This window comes from Talpa europaea (assembly GCF_964194135.1).
Source record: "Talpa europaea genome assembly, chromosome: 8".
Classification (NCBI taxonomy): domain Eukaryota; kingdom Metazoa; phylum Chordata; class Mammalia; order Eulipotyphla; family Talpidae; genus Talpa; species Talpa europaea.
In genome coordinates, this window is record NC_140075.1 from 24,081,805 (window position 1) to 24,098,046 (window position 16,242).

The window sequence follows — 16,242 nt, forward strand, 5'->3', positions numbered from 1 at the left end:
TGCAGTCGTGTGGGAGACAGGAAGGCACAGAGGATCTTGTCCATTTTATTCACAGCTGCGTCTGTAGCCCCTAAAACAGTGCCTGCAACGCCATCATGTTGAGAAAATGAATGAGGCGGAAGGGAGACTATCTAAAAGTGGAGCTGATGACAGTCAGAACTGGCTCCCGGGACCTGAGGCCCCAGATCTTTACCCTGCAGATTCTAGGAAGCCCTTGAGGATTTGAACAGCTGGAGGGGGCCTGATGATGAAGATAAAGACAACTGGGACATGAGAGCCAGTTTTTCTCACCCCTCTCCCCTGCCTGCCTCATTCCAAGCTCACATTCATTCCTCAAATAATTTTTGAGCACCTACTATGTGCCAGACACCATGCTAGGTGCTATGAACAAAAAGGACAAAACTCCCTTTCCTCACAGAGAGGTTCTGTCCAATAGAAGTATAATGTGAGCCACAGATAATTTTTTAAATTTTTTTGTGATCACATTAAATAGAAGTTACAAGAAACAGGTGGGGTTTCCAGCATTTCCAGCTGCCTCCGTGGCTCAATTTTAGCCTCTCCTTGTCTGGAAAAACAAGTGCATGGTCCAAGATCCCAAACAGGGTTGCGGCTCAGAGGTTTGCAATCATGGGCTCAGAGGTTGCAATCATGGATTGAGGATGAAATAGCTAACTCAGACTCAGAAAACACTCTCCTGTTGGTGTTGGCTAGCTGTGGGAGGAAGAGGCCTTGGGAAAAAACAAAAACAAAACCCACATCCTCAGGTCACCGTTGGCCTGCAACTTTATCCAGCTCGCTGTCGGGGCCCGCCCCGCCCGCTGCAGACATCACTAAGCAATCGAGGCATTCCTTTCTCCTGAGTTCAGATGAGAGATTTTCTCTAGAACTGCATTCTCCGAAGGTTCGGAGCACTTGAACGTGGCTCATCTGAGTGGGAGATGAGCTGGAAGGACAAAGAACATACTGGATGTCGAAGATGGAATATGAAAACCAAAAGTATTTGTCGTATCGATGGATTGTAACATTGATGATACGGAAATAAAAGTGCCTGGGATAATAGATTAAGTAAAATATACAAAAAGTTAATTCCACCTGTTTCTTGTAACTTCTATTTAATGTGGCTCCAAAAAAAATAAGAACTATCTGTGGCTCACATTATATTTCTCTTGGATAGCACCTCTCTGTGAGGGAGGGGAGTTTTGTCTTTTTTGCTCACAGCATGTAGCGTGGTGTCTGGCACATCGTAGGTGGTCAGAAATTATTTGAGGAATGAATGAATGAATCCTCATCAATACTGCTTTTCAGGGATCCACCACTCACTGGTTGCATGGAACACATCTGCCACCCTAAGCTTCTAGTAGCTCTGGCAGGGTGCTAAAATTGGCACCCCTCCCCCATCTGTGTTCTCCAACTTCAGAGCTTGTGTCATCTTCTCCCAATCTCCAGATTCCCTGGAGGGGCCTGGAGATGGACTGGGGTGGGGTGAGGGGGTGCTGAAAGGGGGCTTCTACCTTCTTGTGGTGAGGAAGCCAGACAGCATGCAAAAGATATGGACATCACCTCCACTGGGCGTTTGCATATCTGGGGGACCTGGGATGCTTCCAGCTCATTTCCTGGCTCCAGCTCCTGGTCTGTTGGGACAAAAGTGGAAGCTCTGGAGACCTTGACTTCCACAGGGAACGGGGCTTCCTCAGTCTTTCCCCAGTGAGCAAGGGCTGTAGCCCCAAGCATCCTTGTCTCTGCAATCCAGGAGAAGCCTAAAAATAGTCTGCTGTTCCAGCCTCCCCCACAGTCACCCGCGCCAAGCCAGGCCCTGCGCCTGCCAGCTCCGCAGCCCAGACAGTCTGCATGGTCTGCTCCAGCCAGCGACCCCCTTCTTCTCGGCCCCGGTCCCATCCGGGCCCCTGGGGACCTGAGCTCAGTGCTTTCTGCTGTCAGCTATGAAGGAGCTGCTTACTGCTCTGCCCTCTGTAGCAGGCTGGCCCTGACCCCTGAACCTCCAAACACCACGCTTTGTCCAGTCTCCCGTGATCAGGATGTGGGGGTGCTAGCCAGACACAGAGGCGAGGCGGCGTGAGGGTATTCTAGGCAGTGGCGCCAGTGCATGCAAAACTGGTGGTATGAGATGCAAAGCATGGAACAGGACGAGCTGAGTAGATGGGCTGAAGGCACAAGACGGAGCTGCATGCCAGGCCCAGGGGAGGAGGCAGTAGGGCGGGTCTGCCGGCTCCCATCCCAGGCATGGGTCCTCTAGGTGTCTGTCCTGCTCCACAGGAGCCCCAGGCCTTGCCACTCTGCCCAGAGCTTGTGTAGAACCTGGGGACACTCTCAGTCAGTCTGGGTCTTCTGCATTTCTGATTTGTGGGAGGCCCTGGTGCCTTCCTGTTCTGAGCTCTGGGCTTCCTTCCTGCACCCCCCTGAGCCCCAGAGAGAGGTGGTCCTCCAGGCAGCATGAAGGGCCTGGTCTAGCTGGGACCAGAACTTGCATATCCTGCTGCCCAGTGGGGAGCCAGCCCCTCACGTTGAGGTTGGGAGATCACCGTTGGGGATGCATCTCGGTCTGCATGTGAAGGTATGGTTAGGAGGCCCCCTCTGTGGAGGGCCTTCATAGTGGTACAAATGAGTGTGCAGGTGATACCGTTAGACCATGACGGTTCCCCGTCATGACTCAGATGAGCCCCGTCCCAGCTGCAGGAAGTGGTGGTAGCAGAAGGTATATTTTCCTTTTCTGGGGGACAACTTTGGGGGAAATGCTGAGTTCATGAGGTAGTCTTCCACCAGCCAGTGCTGGCAATCCTAAGCCCCTCTTGTCCCAACTTTCCTGGTAGCCTGGCCAAAGTCCTCGGAGGTAGAGTGCCCGCCCGGGCATTGCTGCCCCCAGGAGACTGAAGGAGGATGAGGCAGGGAGTGGGACTTTCTTGCCCAGAACCATCTGGCCCACCAGAGTCTGGCCTAGAACCCAGAACACTTTCTTCTACCCACCTACCCACAGCGCCGGGCCCCAAGGGAGCAGGATGTGAGCAGTGGGTGTGCGCGAGATGCTTCTTGGCCAAGGTGAAGGTGTTGGGGAGATATTTAGAATCCTTGAGGTTTTCTCACTCTTGCACTCTCGCTGTCTCATTTCCCGGCAGGTGGGAACCTTCCTCAGGGTATACATCGGCCACCAAGAAATGTCAAGTGGTCTCAGGATGTTTGTCCCTGGTTCTGCTGTCTGTTGGAGGTGCTCGCCTCTATCAGATGCCTCAAGAGCCCCGAGTTGCCTGGAGCTCTTCTGCACCCTGGTAGCACCCTTGGGACTCTAAACCCGTCTCTTAGCTTGAGGAAGCAACCCTGGGAGAAGGCCCAGTCTGGCCCTGTGGGGGGACATGGGCAGCCTCCTAGTTCTGATTTAGCCCTTTTTGAACTCCACCTGCTGCCTACTCTCCTCTTCAGGGACCCACCCCAATCATAGGCAAAGCGCCCCTGCAATGATAGAATTGTGGGCTTCTCCACCTCTCTGTCTGTTAGTTGTTCTCTGTGTTTCCATCTCTTTCTTCCTGTGGGTTTCTCTGTCTCTCCACGTCACTGACATGGGACAAGCTTACCTGTAATGCAGGCACAAAGGGCCATGCACGTTGCCTGCTCACATGGAGAGCAGAAAGATGTGCACATCTGCACACGTGTATCCATCCATAGAGCCCCCCCTCGGGTCCTGGCCACACACTCAGAGAAGGAGAGACACGAAGCTCTCCTCCTGGGCCTGCAATCTCGGGGCAAACCTACGTCCCATGTCAGTCTGGCGCGGGCCCCTGGGCTCTGGTGACTGGGAGCTTGAACCAGAGAGGAGTCCTGGCCTAGGACCTCCCTCTGATACTCGGGAATCTAGTGGGGATTACTAGGGCAACATGACCTTCAGGGGGGGAGGGGGAAGGGAAGGGTGGAGGAAAGAGGAGGGACGTGGAAGGAGAGGATGGGAGAGAGGACAGAGCTCTCTGGAGGTGAGCAGGGGAGGGTGGAACGAGGAGATTCAACATATCGTCAAAGGTGCGCTGGCCCAGAGGGCTCCCCACCCCCTGCCCCCCTTCATTGCCCTCCCTGTGGTCCTACTGAGATGTCAGATGAGTCACCTGGGAGCTGGGGACAGAGGACAATGGACCACAGGAAGCCCAAGGCCCAGCTGGCCTCAGGGAGGAAGGTCTGGGAGCTGGGACTCGCAGTCCCTGGGCTTGGGGAGATGACGTGAGGACGGCCCTGCTCCCCTCCCTTCAGAACAATGGGCCGAATGAGGCCCTGCCAGGTACGTGGGCTTCCTGGGAGGGGCAGGGCTTTCCTGAAACGGTCAACTTTCCTGGTTTCCTGGGGTCAAAGCGATCACACAGAAGTGGAGTTGGTGGGGGCAGGTTGTGCAGACAGGAAGCCTCTGAAGTCCCCAAAGCCCTGCCCTTCCCGGCATCTGGGTTCAGACGGTGCCCAGAGCCTGCCTCCGTGCTGCCCCCACCCCCCGCACGTGGCCTGCCCTGTCCTGAGCTTACTGACGGGGGGGGGACAACGCGAGGGGCAAGAGGAGCCGGGGCTGGGCACCTAGGAACGGGCACCTGGAGAGCCTCTCACCTGGGGGGCAGGAGCTAAGCCCTCTGCAGGGATTGGGGCTGACCCAGCAGGAACCCAGGGGTCTTCCTAAAGTTGTCACTTATGTCTAGCCTCTTTGCCCAAGGGACGCTGGTCAGCAGCCGCCTGCCTCACTTCCCTGGGCGGGATCGGCAGGACGGGGTCGGGAGCAGTGAGTGGAGTCTGTACTCCATGTGTTACACATGTGCCCGGCATTCTAGACGCTTGACATGACTCATCCTAGCTCATCTTTTCACCAGTCTTTTCACCAGAACTTTATAAAGTTCATCTTTGCTGGGCTTGTGGTAGACTTGGTGTTATACTCAGCGAGGTGAGCAACAGGTGGGGGGTCATTGTGGGCTTGTGGTGGACTTGGTGTTATACTCACAGCAGCGGTGAGCAGACAGGTGGGGAGGTCATGCTGGCAAGATGAGAAAAAGTCAGCCCTGGGGCCAGGGCTCATCACACACCTTTTATGGAAAGTGAAGCTGGGAGCTCAGAGGAGGAGGGTGGGGTCCAAGAGACCCAGTGTGGAGAGTGGACCTGCCAGCCTGTCTTCCAAGGGGTCAGAGGCAGGCGATGGTGGGGTGGGCAGGCCCTCTGCTCAGACAGGGGGGCTGCCATTAGGGGTGGAGAGGGGATCAGCTTCTCATTTGGCTGGCTCCCACCAGAACCATCTCAGGAAGTAGCTGCTTTGGGGGCTGGAGGGAACCCACATCCTGCTCCATCACCATGACGTGCGCAATCAGGGGCGAGGACCACCACGGAGGTCCAAAGCTGAGTAAGACTGACTCAATGGAAACCTCTTCCCACTGCTGCCTCTCAGTGGGCTACCACAGTCAGACCAAAGGAAGGACTTCCCAGAAACGGCCCATAGACTGTGGGAACGCCTGCAGAGGGGAGGCCCTGGCATCCTCATCCATCTTGCTGCCCTGGGAGGCAGAATGCTACTGGAAGCTGAAGGAGGTGTGGAGCTTAGGCCAGAGCTAGGGCCAAGTCAGTGGTCAGGTCCCCTTGGGGGAGGGACACAAAGAGGGTGCTTCCTCCCCTACAAGCCCACTGTGTCTCCGAGGGCCCCCTGCCTCCCTGCTACTCATCACAGGCCAAGTCTGGGGGTGAAGGTGGGGGTGGGGTGGGGCCTTCCCAGGGCACTGAAGGGCTTCTATGAGATGGTGCTTTCAGAGACAGACAGAAGCGCTGACCAGCCGGCCAGACAGGTTCGACCTTCCAGCTCTCCCTAGGGAAGCTGTTTGTCTTTATTTGTGTGTGTGTGTTCTCAATTAAGATGAATACACCATTTTACATTGTACAATCTGATGGTTTTTAGTCTGTTCGCAGTGTGGTGTGGCCATCACCACTATCTAGTTACAGAAGATTCTATCGCCCCCAAAAGAAACTACATCTGTTAGTAGTCGCCCTGCCCCCACTAACCTACTTCCTATCTCTTTTGTCCATTCTGGACATTTCATAAAATTGGAATCACGCAGTGTGTGGCCTTTTGTGTCTGGCTTTTTCATTTTCCAGAATGTTTTCAAGGTCCCTCTAGGTTGTAGTGAAGCATGGTGACCTGAGATAAGCAGCCTGGGGACCTTAGTAGCAACCTTTGCGCAATTCCTGGTATGCAACTTAGCCCCTGATATGAGTCTTGCTTCAGGGTGGACTATATACTGCCATGAGGCAGAATGTACCTGGGGACGGTCCCATGACTACTGACCATTTATGCAACTACATAACGCACGTCTTGGTATGTAGCCATATACAGCTGCCAATGCAAACCCACCTGGAACCTTGTAGAAACTGACAGTGGATATAGGCCCCTGACTTTCTACAAAGGGATCTCAGCCTTGGGATACGAATCCGCTGAGTCAGCACTGGTGCATCAAACCTGCTTCTTGTTAGCCCTGGTGTCCACGTTTCCTCTGTGCCATGTAACAGCAGTGTGTGTCAGGACTTCATATTTCTCTCTTGCCAAATCATATCGCGTTGCTTGGGGAAACCATATTTGTTTATCCATTAATCAGTTCCTGATGGCGACTATGAATAATGCTGTCTGGACCCTTGTGTACAATTTTAGTGTGGACATATGTTTTCAATTCTACCTGGGAGTGGAATTGTGGAATAATAGGAGAATTCTCATTTAACTTTTTTTTTTAAAAGATTTATTTATTTATGCATACAAAAGCTGGGGCACAGGCCAGAGGCACGGGGGGGGGGGGTGGTGAGAGGATCCACCAGAGACAGAGCGGGGAGCAGAACAGGCAGACTGACTGAAACACACTGCTGTGGGGAGCAGCGGGTGAGACAGGAGAGGTCTGCTGTGCCATGTGGGTGTCTCCCTGGCCGGTTGGGGATTGAACTCCTGCTGCAGAGGCTGTGGATTGCTTCATAGTGCGGTGCTTAACCCCTTGCACCACCAGGGAGGCCCTCATTTAACATTTAACTCATTTAACCTGCCAAACTGCTTTCCATAGAAGTGCTTTCATATTAAAGCCCCCACCAGCCTTGTGCGGTTCCAGTTTCTCCACCTCCTCACCAGCACTTATTATTTTTGTGCCTTTTTTTCTTCACCGCCTAATGTGGTGGACATTGAACTTGGTGTCAGGCCTGCACTCGGGGTGGGGGCTGCGGGGACTGACCCAGTCTGCTATCCCTGAGCCAAGGGGACACGGACACAGAATGGGGAGGCTGGTGATGGATTGAAGGAGGAGTCTAGGTAATTAGGGCTCAGGCTTAAGCGGAGGCCTCGTTTACGCCTGGTCACCAGCCCCTGCCCTCGCCCCGTTCTCAGCATCGTGTCCCTGAGAGGGGTGGTGGCCGGGTATCAAGTGGCTTGCTGTGGGAAAAGTCCCTTCCTTGCCTGAAACCCACTGATTGGAGCCCGTTCCTTTGTGTTATGTCCTCATCTTGAGCTCATTTGTCAGCATCCCAAGCCAGACAGGAAAATGAGGCTAAGGGAGGGGTGGCTTGCCCAGGCCACCCTAGAAGGTGGTGGCCTCCAGGCAGAGGAAAGACCAGAATCCTGGCTGTTCCGCAGACCCCAGGCTGGAGTTGTCTTATTGCTGGGGATGGGGAGCAATAAGTGGGAGTGGGGAGTCCTAGGGGAGGGGAGGGGAGGTGCAGGAGGCTGAAATAAGGGCCCAGGCCGAAGGAAGCCAAGCTTCAAAGATTTTCCCAGGCTGAGGGAGTGGGGCCCCGGCAGACTGTGTGTGGGTGAGTGGTGAGCAATGGAGGCCCCTGGGGCCTGCTCAGACTGGTTTCTCCTCCGCTGGTTTCAGTTCTTGTTCCCTGAGACCCCAGAGCTGAGGGTGGGCTGGGACAGGGTAACTCAGTCATGTCCATCTTGGCCCCTAGAGTGTGAGGGGCCTCCTCTTCAGGCTGTCTTCCCGTCCCCGCGAGCTCCGGAAGTCCAAGGAAGGAAACTAGGGGCCTGTCTGGACATTCTTCGTGGTAGGGGTGAGGTGAGCAGGGCCTGGCCAGATGACAATGTCGGTGGCCTCTCGTGCTTTCATATCTCAGAGGCTGAAGTCCTCGGTGCGTGGCGACTGGCCCCCAGTGCGAGGACTGGACGGGAATGTTTGCCAAGTGAACTCATACTTTATGGCATCAAGTGAAATTCGCTCACCCTATTACCCACTCAGTGACTCACAGGGCCCCAGGGAGAGTCCCAGGCCATACCAGGTGTGGTGGGGCTAGGATAAGGGGCAGACCGCTGTCTTCCCAGACACCAGCCTGCTCAGGGCACTGGAAGAGGCAGCAGTGGTGCCAATGGGGTGCCGACAGGTGGGGCCAGCCTGACCTGGGTGCTGGGATGGTCTGCTGGGCGCCCGGGCTCTGTCTGAGTCTGGAGGGACACACCAAACACCCCAGTGACAAGGATTCAGAGGCCATGCCCCAATTTGCCAAAGATAGTCTCCATTCAAGGACTTGGGCTCCACTGGGGCTTGTCAGGGCCTTTGGGGTCCTGTGCAGATGTCTGGGGCTGCTTCCATGCCTTTGATTTGCTGGGTCCCTCCAGTTCGGGGTGCATCTGGGCCCTTCTCTCCCATGCCCAGGAGGATCCTTTGGAGGCTTCAGCAGGCAGCGGACCCCCGTGTCTCTCACCCTTGCCTCCTCCCTCCAGGTCGTCATTTCCTCATCTTTGGGCTCAGTTCGCTCAGGCTGACACTATCTTTAGACCTTGTTCTCTGCAGCCCCCATGCCCAACCTGTGGCTGCTGCGGAAGACATTTGAATAGTGGGGGAAATCCAGCTGATGTCCCTGAAGGGCATCCTGCCACCCTGGCCACCCCAAGTCCTCACTTCCCCATCACGGAGCTCCCGTGGGACTTGAGAGCAATTTCTGAATCTTTAGCAAAGGGCCTCTGAGGGACTGGCTTTCCCTTGGGGCTGCCCTGGGGCTGAGGCACTGTGGGGTGGGGGATTTTTGGCAACACCAAGGTTTGGGCAATGCTGAAACCCCCCAGGACAGCTTCACTGCCTGAGGACAAGCCCCTAAATTTGTGACCTTGTGAGGACAGACATCGCGACACCATGCATGCCTTTGGACACGCAGTCTAGTGGGTGCTGCGCTGGCGGGGATCCCTGGTGGGAGGCATTTAAAGCCAAGGAGATGCAATGTTAGTTCAGAAGGTCCTGCCTTAGGCTGTGCCCTGTCTTCCTTCACAGAAAGAGAGGCCCTGGTCCTCCCACCCAAAGTAATTCTTGAATTCTTTCTTTCTGGAAAAGTAGGAGTTAGCTGGCCAAAGAAGGAGCCGAAGGGAACTGCGTGGTCAGAAGCATGGAGATAAGAAACAGAAGGAACTAGAAGGGAACTGTGTGTTTCCCTATGACTAGCCGATGTGGAGTGGGTGTGTGGGTACAGGAAGACAGTGGCAGGGTGGGGTGGGGGGGTTGCAGGGTGGCTCAGGAAGGAGCCCAGGGCTCAGCTAAGGAGCAGGAACTTTCTATGAAACCAGTAGGGTGGAGAGCTGGGACCTTCCCTAGCCCTTCACTTCTGAATGGGGGGGCTTCCTGTGTAAAGCTGGTAGTGCAGCCCCCCACCTCATGGCAGCTGGGCCAGCTCTGCAGCTGCCCTCTGTGAGGGCCAGTGGGAGGTTCTCTGACAGAGCTGTGCGTGGCCCGGCCTAGGGCTGGCTTCTCTGTGCTGCCTTTGACCCAGTATGTCAGGGGTCTACCATTCCCTCTTATAGGGGTCTGACCTCCAAGGCCCAGCTGAAACCTAGCCCTGCAGCCAGGGAACTGGCTGGGGTACTGGGGTTACTGGAAGTGCAGGTATGTGCAAATGAGGGGGCCAGGGCCAGTAGCCAGGAGAGAAGAGACCCAGGTAGAGAGAAGCTGCCCAGAAGTCTAGACCCCTCACTTGGTGTGCCTGCAGGCCCAAAATGCCCTGCAGGAATCTGTAAGCCATCTTCCCCAACAACTGCCAGCTGGACCTAGAGCCACACATGGAGGTTCAAGTAGGCCAGCCATGGCTGAGGCAGAAGCAGGCTGGCCTTCGGTCCCACCATAGGCTTAGCCCTACTCTGAGAGAGGTGGTTTGGTACAGAGGGGAGGGCATGGGTTATGACTTCCCTGCCCTGGGTCCAGATCCTGGCACTGCTAGGGTGAAGCCACAGGAAGGCACGGCCTACCTTACACCTTCTCTTGGACCCAGCAGCCACAGTTACGGAGACTCTCGCCTGCCTATGACAAAGATTGGAAACACCCTCTGTATCATCGAGGTCAGGCTGGCTCAGATAAGGTTATGTCCCAGACTGGAATACTATGCAGCTGTAAAAAAAGAATATGGAAACTTTCTATGTATGAATGTGCAAAAAAATCTCTGGGATTTTTGTCGAGTCAAAGAGCAAGTTCACGTCAGTGAAGAGTAGAGAAAATAGCTCACACCCTGGGGCAGAGGGGTGGGGGCCGAAAGCAGTAAGAGGTACTCTGGGGACTGTGGGGAGTTCAGTGGGACTGGCATGAAGAGACAGCGCCAGGCAAGTAAGACTGAGACCAGTTTGGGAGGGTTCCTAGGCTCAGAGAAGGAACTGGAAATTACCAGAAGCCACCAGATAGCTTCCAGCAAGTGCTGATCTGCTTTGTCCAGTCACTGCAAAGCAATAACCTTCATTTATAATGTACTTCGTGTAGATTGTTTTACTTAAACCTCTCAACAACTCCAAACCCCAGGAGAGAGGAGCTATCATCCTCCCTATTTCACAAACACGGGAATGGAGCACAGGTTGGTTAGGGACCAGCTCAAAGTCACACAGCTGATAATGGCAGAGACAGAGAGAAATCAGCCAACCTAGCTCCTGAGCCCAAGTCACTGCCTCTCGCGCAGAGGGGGCAGCTGGAGGTGAGAATAAGCCAGATCAGGGAGCGGGGAGGGGCAACAGTGGCTTTGGGGATGACGACTCAGGGGCAGACTTGAAAGCTTTTAAGGAGGTGGGAACAGCTGGCGGAGAGTGTATAAGGCTATTGCGAGCGGAGAGACGTCTGCAACGCTTTTATTTATTCACTTAAGAGCCAAATCAGGAGTGCCCATGGGTGCCAGGCTCTGGGCTCACCCAGTCACCAGAACAGACAAGTATCTCTGCTCTTAAGGAGCTTTCATTCCAGCTGGCGGGTATAGATGATCATGAGCGTAATGGACTTGTAAATCACGTCATCCGTTAAAAGGGGGAAAACATAAAACAGAGGTCAGGTGATGGGCGGTTCTGGGCAAGGAGGCATCCAGATTTTAACGTGGGTGGTCAAGGTAAGCCTCCCTGAGAGGTGACACATGAAGACAATAGGCAGGTGAGGGGTGAGGCTTGACACCTCTGGGGGCCGAGCGCAGATACGAGGAGGTTGTTAGATATCAGGTGGAGTGACGATGGGGCAGCTAGGGAGAGAGCTGGATGGAGGATGGCAGAGGGTGCATTTGGGTGTTCGGGTGTTGGCAACAGGGATGGCATTTAAAGTCTGGAGACTGGATAAGTTCAGGGGATGAGCGGGGAAGGGCAGTGCTTGCAGATTTGGGGGAGGTGACATGTTGGATGCCGTGGGACATCCCAGAGGCGAGGTGTCCTGCAAGCGCTTGGATTGTTTGGTCTGCAGCCTAGGAGAGGAGGTAGTGAGAGAGGGGCTGCCTCGAGGATGCAGGGGGAGTCAGAGGAAAGCAGGGTGCTCATTTGAAGGTGGCGTCAGAGGAGAGGGAGCTCAGAAGGCAAGAAGAAGAAGTGGTTAGGGACGTGGGAGGAATCAGAGGCGAGTGGTCAGCAGGCTGAAGCTTCCCGGGAATCGCGGAGGCAGGTGACCTTGCTGGCGTGTTAGGGTGGGGGTCAGGTCTTGGAGGTTAAGGAGGCAGGAAGTGGGCGGTGATGAGGGGTGAGTGGAGATGAACTCAAGACTTGCTGGGCCACCGGGGGCTGCTGGGTGAGGGTTCCTACAGGTGGGAGGACTCCAGAGCAGGTCTGATGCCAGGAGGCGGCAGCGGGAGGTGGGGAGAGCCTGGGAGGCAGGTGAGACCAGGCAGGAGTTGGCAAGTTCCCACTGGGACTCCACCTCACTCTGGCTGATGAGTCCCGCGGGGGAGGAGGAGGATGACCAGGGCTTCTGGGAGGGGAAAATGGTCACAGACGAGAATGAAGAGAGTACTAGACAGACGTGGTGGTAATGTTAGGGGGAAGTGATGTCCTGAGTTAATCCCATACAGGCTTTGTGGACTCCACCCCCACTCCAGACTAAAACCATCAGGACATTGGGGAAGACAAATCCCATCACCACCAAGGGGAGGGTGGCTGGGACCTGAGGGTGGAGTTGGGCAGCCAGGTTGGATATAAAAAACCAAACACGTGGGCCTAGGGTCGCTCTGGCTCGCGATCGCTCGCCTCCCGGCTTCACCGCTCCTGGCTGGCGGCCAGCTCTCAGAGCGCCATTTTGGGGTTCCAGATCGGCGGATCGGGTAGGACTCATTTAAAACTTTGTCTCCCGCTTTTCTCCCAGAGCTGTATATTTCCTCATTTCCCCTTCCCTTGTAAATAAACCTTTTATTAACCTTTCACGTGTGCCTGCAGTAGAGCATTGATAAGTCCTTTTAAGCGCGCGGGTGAGGACCCACAGTCAGGCACCCCGTTTTGTATCGGGGTTGCTCTACAACAGTTTGGCGCCCAGCGTGGTTTCCAAGTTACACCCGCGGTTGACCAGCCCAAAGTAACATTCCTTCCGTTGGTCACCATAAGCGCACTAGTTCTGCAGGACTAGCAGTATAATATTTGTCTCTAGTCCTGAAAAGTCTGTTTTTTTTTTTTCCCTGTGCGTACAGCCCTTGTGGGTGTGTTTTGACTCAAATATGGCCTCAACCATGAGCCTATACAGTTTCATCCCTAGCCTGAAGACTGCAGAGGCAAGCCATGAAAACGGGGTGTCTTGAAAAACTTCCTGATTGCACACATGCAGGCCTCCACTGCAGCCTGGCCTGGCCCACAGGCCTCTGCTTGGACACGGGTGGAAGGTGCGTGGGCAGTGTGGGAGGGTGGCCTTGGCAGGGACTTGGAGGCAGGGAGCCTGGTGGGCACTGGGGAGGCAGGAGCAGAGGGACCAGTGGGGAGAGAGGCTTGAGCCCGGACTGGAGACCAGTCTGCCCGCTTAGGCCTCGTGCCACTGGGGCCATTGCTGAGCACAACCTACCACGGGTGCCCACGGGCCCTGGGCCCATCTCCTGCCCCACCTGGAGGGCCTCCGGGGCTCACCACTCTCTGCAGCCCCCGAGTCCAGGTCCTGGAAGGGGGTGGCTGTCTGGTGCAGGGCTGGGAAGAGGGAACTCCGGGGAGAGGTCCTGAGTTTGATAGCTCATGTCCAGTCACCCTTCCGCTCCTGGGCACACCTGAACCCCACCCGCTTAATCATCAGAGCTAGACGCTCTATGGGGTGGAACTTCCCCCTCTGAGAAGGATCCACCTACTTCCTCTTTCCTGAAAATCTGAACTTCCTCTGCTAACTTCAGGGAAAAGAAACTAACCTTTGTTAGTTAAACTCCTTTGTTGATAAACTCCTCCCCTTACACACACGCTCACACACGCACTCATGCGTACACGGACACATGGACTGTCCCAAGCCAGTTCTCGCCGTCCTGCTGTGCTCCCCATAAAGCCCGCACAGAGAGACAATACTATTCTCCCCACTTGACAGGTGGGAAAACTGAGGCCGTGGGAGGCCCAGTGAGCCACCAAGGCCACACTGTGTAGTGAGTGTAGTGAGAGCAGACATGGACATGGAGCTGAGCATAGAGTGGCCTGGTCAGGGCATCTTCTGACCCCTCCCATAGCTAGCCCGATGCTCCCTGCAGCAGGTAAGTTCCTTTCTCCCTCCCCTTGCACCTGTGCTGCGTTCTCTGATACCCGGGTTCCTGTGGCTCTCACAGATAGGAGAGGATCCCTTCCCCTCTGGTGACAGGCATTTGGGGGCTGAGCGAGGCACTGAGAGGACACCTAGCACAGGTCTGCTTCACAGACACCCCTCAGTCCCAAGGGCATCCCACTAAGGACTCTGGTCCCCGAGGAGGTTGGAGCCTGAGCGTGGGGCTTATCCAGAGTAGCTGTGTTACAGGGCAGGGAGAGGGCCACCCCAGACCCCACAAACCTGCCTGCTTTAAATGGGTTCTGCCATCTACCGCATCAACATAAAACATATGAGACTTTAGTGGGAAGGAACTTTAATACAATTAGTGAACAATACAGGAAAGGCAAAGAATCTAGTTTCTAGATAAAGCACCCAAAGTTACCCATCCCCTCGTGGGTAAAAGTCCACCCAAGCAGGATTGGCCCAGAGCAAGGCCCCAAAGCCTGTCCTAAGCCTGTCCCAGTGGGGACCCACAGAAAAGGGTCAGAAACAACCAGACAAGTCTGGGAGGAAAAGAGCAAAATCAAGACAAAAACCGCCATTGTCACCTCGCCACGGGTCTCCCCCACATCTGTGTCACCCAGTCCATGACCAAAAGGCAGGAGCAGTTTCCTCATGTGTCTCTCTGCTCCATGTGCCTCCTCCAGAGCTCCTTCTGGCTCCATCCTGCTTCCTTCCTTCTGTTAGTCACCCCGTTTTGTATCGGGGCTGCCCTATAACACTTCCTCAGTCTCCTCTGCAGCTTCTTCTGTCTGCTCAGCTCCACCTTCCCTTGGGTGGGGCAGGAAACCTGGAACCTCCCCCCTTCCTGGGGACCACCCTGTTACGGCTAGACCAGGCTCCCCTGTTGTGACTCATAGAGACCTGCTCTCTGCTCATGCCCCACTTCCCACAAATGCCCCAACTGGAAAGACCCCATACTTTTCCTCCCTGCTACAGAGCAAGGAACTCAGGCACTGTGCTCAGATATGGGGTCTTGAAGCTGCCTGAGTGGCTGTGGACCCGTGTGTGAGGCCTCTGAACCTTCCTTTTCTCACCTGCAAAAGAGGCTGCTAACAACACTGTTCGAGAATTAGGGCGATTGCTCCAAAATCCGACTCTGTGTTCTTTCCCCCAGGGGTACCAGCCGGCAGGGACCACCCCCCATGGCAGCCTCTGGTCCCGGAGAGGAACTGGAGAAAGAGTTAGGACTAGCCTTGCTTCAGGGAGCAAGTGGTCAGGGCTACGTTTGAGATTCATGAATTTTCCTGAGCCTCCCTGGAGAAAGGAGGCCATGAGTTTCAAGGCAAAAATGAGGAAGCGCTTACTTGCTAGTGACATGGGACCTGCACAAAGTGCCTCTGATAGGCTCTGCGGGGCATGGAACAGGATTCTGGGCTTGTGGACAGGGAATTTTGAGTCCTGCATTTGGAAGAGGGGCTGGGCCCAACATTTGTGGGGCTCAGGGCAGAAGTGGCAATGGAGTAGCCCACATACCACCTGTCTAGATATTTAAAAGTTATAAATCAAGCTAACAAACTGCTGAGTAGTATATATTCTAGCCTCCTGCATTGACAAATGCATCTTCATAACAACCTGGAAGGCCAGGTGGCTTTTAGAATTCTTGGACTTCTGGGTCCGGTGCCCTAAGGTGACATCTAGGGGGAGCAAGTGCCCAAACTCTGCCAAGTCCCAACTTGGACAGCACATGTAGTGGCCCAGGGTCCTTCCATGGCCTGGCCACATACTGGCACCTGCTGTCCTTGGCCAACCCTAGGCCAGGGGTTGTGTGTCCAACTGAAGGTCCAGTCTCTGGAGGACACACCCAAGGAAAGGGCTATGTAGGGCGTGGAACAGGATTCCGGGCATGTGGACGGGGAATTTTGAGTCCTGCATTTGGAGGAGGGGCTGGGCCTCAGGTGGGCATGTCCTCTTGGCTCTCGGGTTTTTGCTCCCCAATTCAAGCATGGGGGGATTGAGACCAGAGGAGGAGGGTCAGAGTGGGTTGCCCTAGAATGTGGGGTCCAGGGCAGGTGCCCTTACTGCCTGGGTCTGAGTCTGAAGCGGCCCTCAGGGCACCGGGGGCCTGCAGGAAGCCTGCCTGCTGCATCCTGGAGTACCCCTGGATGTGCTCACCATCCGGAGGGCTGGGCCTCCTTCTTGCCTGGACAGTGAGCTCCGCCCTTTGTACCCTGTTCTCAGGCAGCAAGGGGCGGGTTTCTGCTGCCACCTGCCCCCCACCTACCTGGAGCTCTGCTCTCCCTCTGCCTCCTCTGTCTCTGCAGACTGCTCAGCACCAGCCGTCCCACCC